The 12,223-nt window shown below is 41.9% G+C and overlaps 1 protein-coding gene across 2 annotated transcripts in view; it reads right to left on the reverse strand.

Moving 5' to 3' along the window:
• The window catches only part of Me1 (malic enzyme 1), a 114,293-nt gene that overhangs the window by 84,145 nt on the left and 17,925 nt on the right, over positions 1–12,223 (reverse strand). The window lies entirely within an intron of this gene.

The raw sequence follows: 12,223 nt of genomic DNA on the forward strand, positions 1-12,223 counted from the left end.
ACCTCCTATAACTAGGAAATACTTTCAATGGAGGGATGAGAACACTAACACAGCCATAAAACCTTTGACCTACAATTTGTCCTGCCTACAAGATGTCCAGGGATAAAGATGGAGCAGAAATTGACGAACAGTCAACCAATGACTGGCCCAACTTGAGACCCATGACACGAGAGCCTACTATTAATGATTTTCTCCTATACCCTGTCAAGAGTCCCCAGAAATATCTAATAAAACATACTAAAACATGAGGTTGGAGAGATGGCTCGGTGAATTAAGAGCACTTGCTGCTCTTGCAGAGGACCTGGGTTTAGTTCCTAGTATCCACATGGTGGCTCACAACTATCTGTGATTCCAGTTCTAGATCTGATGTCCCTCTTTTGACTCAACAGTATAGTATATACACAGTACACTTAAGTGCACACAGAGAAAATACCCAGTACACATAAAATAAAAGTAAGTCCATTAAAAAATACATACTGTAAAATTTCGAGCATGACAGTCTAGAGAGAAAAATGAAAATACCCACAGCTATGAGGCAGTGCAAAAAATGAGACCAAATAAAAAAAGGAAAAGTAGCCACATACAATAGATAACTACACAAAAATAACTGCATAAGCACCAGCTACTTGTTAGGCATCCATCCTGTGCTTCCAGTTTGAGTCTCCAAATCCTACCCAAATAATGCTTTCTTAGTGCCATTTTGAGGCCGATAGCTTAGGTTTTCTTGAAAAACTTACAAATTATAAGGAAATACAGGAGAAAAAAGTAACTCTCACTTTCAAGGGAAAGGACATACACCCTATCTAACATTTATTGGCAACACAAAGAAAACAATGTTTCGGTTACTTGATAGCTATGGAATGCGAGTCCTATGGAAGGCCAATATAAACTATGAACTGAGAACAACACAGGAAATCGCAGAGACAATGATGGAAGTGCGGTGACTTCCATCAGAGCAGTGCCACTATTTGTACGCAGAAAGCCAGAGGCTCTCCAGATAAGAAAGGACAGTGGGGAAAGACTACAATAGAATTACACTTGAGCTACAACTCTTTCTAGCTCATTAGGGTCTGCCCCAATGTTCACATGAAACCTAGCCATTTGCACTGGCTCATGATTCCAACTTCCCAATCTTCCGGGCACCTCTGAAACAATGTAGCAACTTTCATCAGTCCTGCAGCCCCTGCTGCTGGCTGCTGAGGTTGATGCCACGCCTACATTCACGTCCGGGACTAGCAGCATCCTCCGGGAGCAAGTCCTTCAGAGCTGAAGCTTTGTTTCAGGATCCTTTCAAATGACAGAATGGCATACACCCAACAGTCTTAACTCTGGGCCTTTACTTTCAAAATTCCTGGGGGCTGGAGAGATGGCTCTTCCGAAGGTCCTGAGTTCAAAATCCCAGCAACCACATGGTGGCTCACAACCATCCATAATGAGATCTGGCACCCTCTTCTGGAGTGTCTGAAGACAGCTACCGAGTACTTACATATAATAAATAAGTCTTTAAAAAAAATTCCTTTTGCTGATCTTTGCTTTGTGACTGTGATCCTAAAAGATGGTTGATCTAAACTCAATACTAAATTAACAAACTATTCCATCAGTAAGACTTACTTCCTTTTCTAATGTTTCAGACAACTGACAGAAATCCATGCACATGTGCTGATAATTATGAAAACAGGCCCTTATTAACTGAAATGGGAAAGCCTTGGTTTTGTTTTGGTTGTATTGTGTTTGGTTGTATTTTGTTTGTAGGTTTTTTTCCCCTTGTATTTTCCTTTTTAGAGAAAAAGCTTAATCTAATAAAAGAATAGAGAGAATAGACCCAGCAATAAATATAAAAAACATGGACAAATTTGACAAGCCTCTGATGTGAGGCCACAGGATTTTCTGGGGGTCACTGTTAGCTGACTGACCATCCTTGTCCTTCAAAAGTTCAAATGTCTACTACCACCAGGAACCCATCAGTAGGTTTTTGTTTTAAGTTTAGCCTAAGTGAGAATGGACCTCTGAGGAGCCCATCCTACTGTAACAGTAACTCTAAACCTACCTCACAGAGGCAACAAGGTTAAACTCAGTGGGTCATAGAACAAAATGAAAAGACCTTAGTGTGGGAAAGGGAATTGGAGGAGGTAGTAATAGGGTAGGAGGGAGATTAGAGCAGGTAACACTCAGAATGCGCACTCTGTGTGTGTGTGTGTGTGTGTGTGTGTGTGTGTGTGTGTGTGTGAGAGAGAGCATGTGTGTGTGTGCCCATTGCTGGGCAGCTCCCTGCATGTGGAGGTCAGAGGACAACCTTGAGGACTGGATCCTTATCTTTCCACCTTGCTCAAGACTTGCTCTTTGCTGTTGCTAGCCCCTACAAGAACTTCTGGTGATTCTCCTGCCTCTGCCTCTACCTCCCCATAGAGGTACAATCAGGCTACATATACTTGCACTACTGAATACAGCTTTTACATGGGTTCTGGGGTCCAAACTATCAGGCCTGTGTGGCACGTGACACATCTTCCACTGAGCCATCTTCCCAGGCCACTTATGAAATTTATAAAACATAATTTGTATTTACATAGTTTTTAGAAAGCCTTTTGGTCCTAAAAATAGTCCTAGCCAATGGTTCATTTTCCCATATTTTACTAACTACATTTTATATCAAGACAAATAATTATGCTCCAGTTACAACTGCTGTTTAAAAAAAACAAATTCTGTTTAATAAAAAGAATTTGACATTTGGGAAGTATAGGTTCATAGTCACTTCCGGTAAATCATTTTCTAAGTCCTGCAACACACCTCCCACGGAAAGGCAGCTTCAAGAGGAGTCACTCCATGTGAGCTGACCGAGGACACTCATTTACAGGCAAGGAGACCAAAGACCAGGGGTCTGTAGTCTAATAAACCCACGATCACAGGGTTACAGAAGCACAGCAGGGACTCAGGCCAAGTCTTTTCAGGTCTTCAGGGTGCAGCACACCCTTTGGTAATTTTACTCATGTTCTCTGCCCTAAATGAAGGCAGTGCTGGTCCCAGTGCATTCAAGGGTGAGGGGAAAGGTGAGCACTACCACTCAGGACAGAAAGGCCAACGCAGACTGGCAAGAGAATCATTAGTTACCATGTGTACTGTTATTCCTATTGTAAAGGTCCCCAGGTTGACAGGCACTCAACTGGGTGTGGGGAACCAGAGAGGGAGGAAGATAATAATAAAAACAGAAAGGTAGGCAGAGTGACCCAGGGACACAGAAACCCTTCAGCGTCACACTAAAAAACTTGGCTTCTGTCATGGGGGCACAGAGTCAGTCATTTCAGTCTAGGGAATGACATAATTAGGTGTACCTTCCTGAGGACAGTGCTCCTGTAAGGATGGAGATGCAGAAATGCAGAGAAGAAACGAGAAGGACCTAATCTAAAAGACCGGCAACAGAGATCGGACAATGAATTGATCTCACAGATAAGTGCAGACCCGACAAGATACAAAACAGAAAAGGGGAGATCAGGACTACTTCTGTGGTGTTTAGGGAACAACTATTTCGTAGACAATTTTGCACAGTATAATTTAGGGACCCTGAGTCCCTTGGGTTGGGGATATTGGGCTGAGGCTGGGTAGCTGTAGGTCAGTGTGAGGAGCGACTCAACAGTTGGAAACTGAGCAGTAACTGAGGGTGAGATGGGGTAGAGATGACTTGGAAGCTCTTAGGTTACACACAGAATGATTTGGAAGCTCTAAGGTTACACACAGAACACACAGAATGGAGACTATGCCCCTGAATAAAACCTGCAGAACATGACAACGCTGACATTTGTGTGGGTGGAGTGGCTCACCAGACTCAGCTGTAGGGATTAAGAAAGAAATGTATTTATTGACAAGGGACATATATTAGATTTAACTCATGAAAATAAAATGTGAAGCCAGTGAATTCATTGGGGGGTATGAAGAGGAATATATGAGATGCAGAGAATAAGGTGACAGAGTGTTTACACTCTTATAACCGCAGAATCGTCAGCCAAAACCAGCTGGAGCTAAACTCCTCGGAGCAGAAGGTTCAGAAGGCGACTACGGTGCTCCACACCCATAGTAATAATATTTAAATTTAAAATAGGTGCACAGAAATGAAGTGGAGAAGATTTAGTGTTGGGATAATACATGGTCTAGCTGACTCTTCCCTAGCTCAGAATGGGTTTGTGCAGTGAGTGGAGAACAACATCAGAAGGGGAGGGACTTGGGTTGCAAAGCAAAGTAACTTGTACCAAGTCTGCAATTTCACAGACTTCATAAATCCAGCAGAGCCTCTGACCTGCAGCTGAGGTACTCAGCATAAGTACACCACCAGTGTCACATATCCGTGTCACCTTACCTACTTAAGGCCACCCCAGTAGAACTAAAACCTATCAACAAACTGCCACTGTTGGCAACTATGTGAGTTTGCAGCCTTGCTTGAGCTCCTTACTCAGAAGCCTAAGCGGATTAAGTCTACTCAAAGCAATCAGGTGATGCAGGCAGGCAGTGCTGCAAGCCTCGCTGGCCTTTCCATTCTACCCCAGCCTTCTGTCTGTACGGAAGTCAGCGAGAAGGCTAAAACTGAAATTGGAGGCTACTGTACCCGGTTTCAAATAGCTGAGTAGCTTGCAACAGGACAAAGGACTACAAAGAAACCATACCCCAGCTGGGCCTTTGCCTCATGCCTACTGTGCCATCCTGCTCCATGCCAGAGATTCTGACAATACAATCTGCTTGGCCTCAGCCCCTTTTGTTTTCTTTTGTATTTTACAAACTGTCACCTCCTCCTGCATATAGAAACCATATGGAGGAGCCCTTGTTACTCTCACTGTCCTGTTTGATTTCTTTATAACAGCCATGTACCTCTTTGTTCACATGTTAATTTTTGTTGCTCACAAGGACAAGACATATATTCTGATGAGTCGGTGCTTGATAAAGTACTTAACATGCAGGACATGCTCATGGAACTCCTGGTACAGGAAAGGAGGGAAGAAATAAGGAACACAGAGAATGCACAAAAGTCTTCTGAAGACGTGGCTGAGCCGGGAAGAACAGTGAGATGAGACCTTTGCAGGAAACTAGAGTGCTAGAAAAGGTTATTTGACAATTCATAAAACTGGGTTCGAATATTAAACTACTGTCATTAAAAGGTAGAAACCTTAGAAAAGGAGACAGGGCTGGAGTGATGGCTGCCAAAGCTGACAACCTGATCCACATGTGAAAGGAGAGAGCCAGCGCATACGAGCTGTTTTCTTATGCCCAAATACACGGTGCATACACACGCACAAAATTAATTAACTAATCAACATAAAGGCTAATGAAACAATAGTAGAGTGACATACATTCTCATGAAATACCTATTAGAATTCCGCTGTTTGGGGAAGCAAACAATATAAGCCCTATGAAGACTCTGTATTTTATAGATAGTGTTCATTAACAAATGCATCACTTTAACTTTTGAAAATACTCCCTAAGGAAGTGTCCAAGAAGCTTCTCAGAAGAACTTAGACCCAAGACAGAAGACTTAGCCCAAAACAAGTAGGCTCAGCATGGTTTAGGGAGGCTAAGCTCAGGTGTCAACTTGGCTAGCACCATTCTAGATGTTTCTATAAAAGTCATTTTGTTTGTTTGCTTGTTTTGTTTCGTTTGTGACAGGGTCTCTCTACACAGCCCTGGCTATCCTGGAACTCACTATGTAGACAAGGCTAGGCTTTGAATTTACAGAGGTCAAGCTGGCCTTGAACTTGCAGAGAGCTGCCTGCAGGGATTAAAAGTGTACACTCAGCTACTACAAAGGTCATTTTAAAGTAAGATTAACATTTACTATGTAGGCCTTAAATTACTCTCCATAAAGTTGGGTCATTACAAGGGGTTAAAGTCCTGCTAGAGAAGTGTTACTGTCCCTGAAGAGGAAGAGGAGGATCAATCTATCGAGTGCCACGGGCTGACTTCAGACCTCACTAGGCTGTAGGACAGCCCTTCCCTGGCTCTTCAGCAGCTCTGGTGCAGCCACTTACTCCCAGGGCCAGTTTCTCAGCTGACTCTCTTCCTCTGTTCTCACTCGCACTCACTCACATCCTCATCCATCTTCCCTCCCTCCCTCTATGAAATCTCGCCCTTAACACCTTGGTGAGACTTTTCTTGGAATGACTGTTTTCAAATTCTAAAATCAACATCCTAAAAATTAATACCAACAATAGCTAAACATTACTGACGCCACCTTTACTTAGTATTATTTCCAAATAAAGGTGACCTAGGAAAATGCTTCCTAACGCTCTTGCAGCTGATAACTACAACCCTAGGGAGACCGCATGACAGCGGGAAAGCATGCCAACACCAAGAGCCTGAAAGAGACACAAAAGCTGACATTCGAGGAGAGGAACTATTCAGACCAAGTGAATAACCAACACTCTGCTTCAGCCATTCAACCGCTATAGCCAGGACACAAGTGGATACAAGTACATGGCTGTGGTAGTCAAACGTTTATTAGGGGATATAGTGGGAATTTTAATGAATCAAGTCATTAAATGATTATGAATTACTCTATACTATTTTTGATAGATCTCCAAGTTGCAATGAAAGTTATAACTGAATTCCTTCAGAGTTTTGTGTGCTTTGTTTTTGGAGACCATGTTTCTCTGGATAGCCTTGGCTGTCCTGGAACTCAGTCTGTAGACCAGGCTGGCCTTGAATTAAGATCCGCCTGCCTCTGCCTCCTGAGTGCTGGGATTAAAGGTGTGTGCCACCATGCTCAGCCCTTTAGCATTATGTAACTGATGTGTTAGGCTACTTCACAAGAGGGTCCAAATCCCTGAAAATACTGGTTATAAGCCACTTTTTAAAACATGTACAGAATTTTAAACAAAAACTAACCATCTCTCTTTATGAAAGTGGCCTGGGGTGATCTGTAAAAACAATTCCTTATTCTCCTGACCCAGAAAAAAAAGAAAAAAAAAAAAAACACAAAATCATGCAAATTCAGAGATTCAAATCTTTGTGTTCACTAAGAACATGTGTGACACTGCCCAGGCCAGAAGGGATATGCATACTTAAAAAGCTAACAAGTTATCTCAAAGATGTCACTTTAAAGAAGCACACTGGTGTGCCCTGCACTGGTGTGGCCTGCACTGGTGTGCCCTGCACTGGTGTGTACTACACTGGTGTACAATGAAGGAGCTACTGCGTGTGCCCAGGCCAGTCAGTGAAGCTAGACAAAACAGAGTGCTGAACGCTGGCTGCACACGCACAGAGCAACACTGAGCTTGTGGGTGGAGATGTGAATTCTCTCGTCACGGACCATTTCCAGGTGAACAGGCCTCACAAAGCGCACTACTGACCTTCCAGAGCTCATGGTCAGAGTAACCCACACATGAGCCACCTTGACATGGTCCTCACCGAGCAAGAACACAAGCAGTTCCTAAGGCAGAGGCTGCACAGACGGAAGAAACAGAACCTTGTAGCATCAGAATAAAATGAGCACAAAATAAATGAATGGAAGCGTGACCTTAAAATTCAATGGTTCACAATAAACCCACTGCTAGGATTCAGAGCAGGTATCACCAACAATTATACAAAACCACTCAACTATTTCCAGTTTTTGAAGGTGGGGGGACCGTATTCCAATCCCAGTCAGAAAAGCTCTGGAAAGTTCTGTATCCCTACAGGAACTTCCATCCAGTAACTGCAGTTCTCCATTCCACGGCTCTCCTATGAGAAGGATGCTGGCTCCTACACAAAAGACTTGGGAGTAAGTGAAGACTTAAATCCTGTAGGCTTGGGCCTCTTACTTCCTCTCATTTACTCTCAGATGACTGAGTAACTGTTACTGCTACAGTCACTTTTTTTGGACAGAGCACAATATGTTAGTAACCCATCAAAAACACGGTTATCCCTGTAGGTGGAAAAATATGAACTAACCAGTACCCCCTGAGCTCATGTCTCTAGCTGCATATGTAGCAGAAGATGGCCTAATCGGCCATCATTGGGAAGAGAGGCCCCTTGGTCTTGCAAACTTTATATGACCCAGCACAGGGGAAGCTCAGGGCCAAGTAGTGGGAGTGGGTGGGTAGGGGAGCGGGTGGGTAGGGGAGCAGGGGTGGGGGGGTATAGAGAACTTTCGGGATAGCATTTGAAATGTAAATAAAGAAAATAATAGTTCCAGGACAGCCAGGGCTTCACAGAGAGACCCTGTCTCGAAAAACCAATAAATAAATAAATAAATAAATAAATAAATAAATAAATAAATAAATAATAAAAAAATAATAATAAATTAATTAATTTAAAAAAAAACATGGTTATCTAATAAACATAGTATTCCAGGCATGAGAAGGTAAGATACAAAATGATCTAAGAATCATTGCCTCTTTTCAATTTACTTTTTATTTTTAGCAATGAAGACTAAGGTTTATTATTCCCATTTAAAACGCATGCATTCTTGTAAATGGAAAAGTAACTAAATGTGTGTGTCTTCATGAGCACTACCTGAGATAAAACTTGGCAAACTATTTCTGAATTCTCCATGTGTTACACGTAAACTTAAATCAAAACACCTGGATATGCCACACAGACTGTAGAAAAATTATTTTTGGATCTGAAACTTCAATTTCCACTCAAGTTTTCCACATGTGCAGTCTCTAGATGGAATGGAGGCTCAATGAGCTGTTACTTTGTATTTCTAAAGGCTTTTCACAGTAGAGGATAAGTTTCACTGTCTTGCCAAGGAGATTTATACGTCTATGCATAGATTTGGCTGACCGCTAGATCTTGATGTAAAGAACTGATGTTTGAATCATGTCTACATTTTTTCCATTCTCCACATTTTTCCTAATTAAGGCAACGCTTAAGAAAGAAAATACTTTGTAACTCTAAACTCCTTCTGGGCACACACTGAATTCCTAGTAGCTGTGGTGGCAGGGACTTGACCTCACTCCTATTTAATAAAGGTCCCGCACACTCATTGTCATAAGCGCAGCACTTGTCCTGCTCAGGAAAAGAATGATCCGAACTTGCAATTCCACATCTCCACTGTCAGTGACAAGCAGCTTTTTCTAAACGATTGCTCAAAAGTCCACTGAAGCAACAGTTAAAAACCAGCTCGTTCTAGTTTGTTTCAGAGCTTGGAAGAACATCCACTCTCTTTCTAAAAACATTAAAACGTAACCAATGCAAACAACAACAACAAAAAAGAAAAACAAAAACATGACCAGTGCACATTCTAAGGTTATTTTAAAGGTAACAAAACAAATGCGCTAAACTACAGAACCTATATAAAGAAAAACCAAAGGGGTTACAAGCGTGGGACAATCATACCACTCTTCTGAAAGCATGACAAAGTCAGTGATTTGATACTTAGCAGAATCTCTAAAGTTCACAGACTGAGCAAGAGGTGTGAGATTACTACACTTCCTGGTTCTCAAAAGTCACCTTAATATGTTTAATTTTATTTTACCAGGCTCCCACTATATCTCTCTTGCTGGCCTAGAACTCAGTGTGTAGACAAGGCTGGCTTCACCCAGAGATCCACCTGCCTCTGCCTCCTGAGCACCGAGATTAAAGGTGTGTGCCACCACCACAGCCAGCTTGTGTCTGACCACGCTAATGTGGCTTAGATCAAGAAAGTTATGGTGTGAAGAGACAGGGCCTTTCACAGGTGATCAGGTCACGGAGCCCGTAAGACCAATATTTCAAAGGTTGAGCAAATGGCTTGCACTTACTCACACTGGCCATGAAACCACCCACGCTTACTTTACAATCAGTTGCTGAGCTACTAAAGTAGTGCTAACTTAAGTAAAGTTAGTTTCATACACCTATATGACACATTTAAATGAAATGAAAGTATCAATTCAATTAACCATTCATTAATGGTTAATACAGTTATATTACCCACTATGTAACAGAAACATTTGGTTGAAGGAACGTCAGCCACAGGGATTTTTTTTAAGTATTATTTTAAGCTTTTTTTATTATTGCTATTTCACAAATCAAGTTTCAATTAAAAAGGACACCCTCATCTTGAGACTCTGGATATATTCAGACTATATTTTCATTTAAGTAAACAACATTTAGACTCATAAATGTAACCATCTAGAGATGGGTTCAAACCCAGGTCACAATAGTGTCTGTATTTACCACATATACTTCCTAATAACAAATTAAGAGGTGCAGTTCCTGTTGATTAATGAAGTGCAATTCCTGTTGATTAATGACTACTCCAAGAATGCTTTGGAATCAATCCAGAAGGAAAGTGGCACATAAACACTAATGAAGCAAAGGGTATTTTAATGTTTTACTGTAGTCCATCTTAATAGTTCCTTATATACATTTCTTGAAGAACTTTCCAGAAGACTGGGGATGGTGCCACATGTTCCAGCACCTGGGAGGCAGATGGGTTCTATAAGCTCCAGGCTAGCCCGTTCCACACAGTTATTTCTAGGACAGTCAAGGCTACACAGACCCTGTCTCAACACCCCACCCCATTTCCCCAGAAGAATTTTCTAGGAGGGGTTGAGGGTGGAAGACACTTGTTTAGCATATGCAAGGTCCTGGTTTCAGTTCTAGGCACTGAAAAGAAAAAGATTTTCTGGGCAAAAGTAAAGCAAAAATCCTAATAACTGGATCTCTTCAACAATCAGCATTGATATTCTTCATCACTGTCAAAATTTAAACAGATATAATCGTAGCATATATAATGTGCAAGCTGAAATATTAGAAGCCTTACAGTAAAAGTTCCATAAAATGCATAGATTGAGGTGTTCTCTGATCCCACCCCTTACTTAGGAGCTATTAGCAGTTGACAGTTGCTTGAGGAGAGTTATAGGGTGGCTTTGTCTAAGAATAAAACCTCTCATTTTGAAAGAAGTTTCTTAAGACATAGGATGTTAGGTGGATAGTTGAAGCAGTCAATCCTGCAGGAAGTGGATAAACTCACAGGAGGAAAAACAGAGACAAAGTGTGGAGCAGAGACTAAAGGAAAGGCCATCCAGAGACTGCCCCACCTGGGGATCCATCCCATATACAGTTCACTAAACCCAGACACTATTGTGGAAGCTAAGAAGTACTTGCTGACAGGAGCCTGATATAGCTGTCTCCTGAGAGGTTCTATCAGAGGCTCAAAGCCAACCACTGGACTGAGCACGGACTGAAGGAGCTGAAGGGGTTTGCAACCCCATAAGAACAATAACAATATCAACCAACCAGACTCCCTTCCCCTCACCCCCTGAGCTCCCAGAGACTAAACCACCAACCAAAGAGTACACATGGAGCGAACCATGGCTCCAGCCACATATGTAGCAGAGGATGACCTTGTCAGGCATCAATGACAGGAGAAACCCTTGGTCCTGTGAAGGCTCGATGCCCCAGTGTAGGGGAAGGCCAGGGTGGGGAGGCAGGAGTGGGTGGGGAGGGGAACACTCTCATAGAAGCAGGGGAAGGGGGATGGGATAGGAGGGTTCTTGAGGGGAAAATGGGAAAGGAGATAACATTTGAAATGTAAATAAAGAAACTATCAGAAAAGAAAAGAAAAGAAAAGAAAAGAAAAGAAAAGAAAAGAAAAGAAAAGAAAAGAAAAGAAAAGGACATTAAGAAAGGAAGTGAACAACTTCATGGCTTCAGGAAGTTCCCAGAATGACCAGATTCACTAGGCTTCTCCATTCCCAGGTTCCAGCTTCCATAATTTATCACCATGTTGGATGAATTGGTTTGGTGTAGCTATCACTTGACCCCTGAAAAATGGCTATCCTTAAAATGATGAGAGACATGTTGGCTAGGGTATGAATGACACAGAATCAGACTTAATTTTTGTAATAAATGAGTTAGTGAAGACACGCACACAATGGTATACTATTCAGCCTTAAAGAAAGAGTGTATAATGTCACTATAAAACCCTGGGTAAACTTGGAGGAAGTATATGAAGTGAAATAAGCCAAACCCAGAAAGGGAGGAACCATGTGGTATCTCACTGATATAGTCAAACTCACAACGCAAACAACAGAATAGTGTTACCAGGGGCTGGAAGATCTGTTGCACAATTAGGAGATGCATGTCAAAAAACGCAGAATTTCAACTAGATAAGAATGAATTATAGAGACGTACTATGTACCACAGTAACTACAGACAATGAAAACCTATTTTAATTATTTAATTACTTAAATAATTCAGATTTAAATATGAATGCATATATGAACAGGAACGCAGTTTCCTACCCAAAGAAGCCAGAAGAGAGCGTGGAGCCCCCAGG

The sequence above is a fragment of the Mus pahari genome, chromosome 10, assembly GCF_900095145.1.
Source record: "Mus pahari chromosome 10, PAHARI_EIJ_v1.1, whole genome shotgun sequence".
NCBI lineage: Eukaryota > Metazoa > Chordata > Mammalia > Rodentia > Muridae > Mus > Mus pahari.